This window comes from Myotis davidii, unplaced genomic scaffold, assembly GCF_000327345.1.
Source record: "Myotis davidii unplaced genomic scaffold, ASM32734v1 scaffold629, whole genome shotgun sequence".
Taxonomy (NCBI): Eukaryota; Metazoa; Chordata; class Mammalia; order Chiroptera; family Vespertilionidae; genus Myotis; species Myotis davidii.
Window position 1 is genome coordinate 1,054,828 of NW_006300210.1, and position 340 is coordinate 1,055,167.

Here is a 340-nt window from a genome sequence, read left to right on the forward strand (position 1 = left end):
TCCCGCGGGGCAAGGGAGGTTGCAATCCCACCCCCGCGGGGAACTCGCGGTCCCCTTCCCCTGCACGCGCCGGGACTCAACCCGCGGTGATCCAGCCCCTTTCGGCCCTCGCCTGCCCACTCAGACCCCACCCCACTTTCAGACCACGGGCGACTCCATTGTTTTTAAAAGCCAGAGGGAATGGGGGAGGCCATTCAAGGGTGGAGGAGCCACAGCACCCATTTTCCCCTGGCCAAGACTTGAGAGAGTCACCAATGCCTGGAAGAAGAAACGGGCTGAGCGAAGCCACGACCGGGCGAAGCGATGACCGGGTAAGGGGGAGGCTGGAGCTGACAACCCT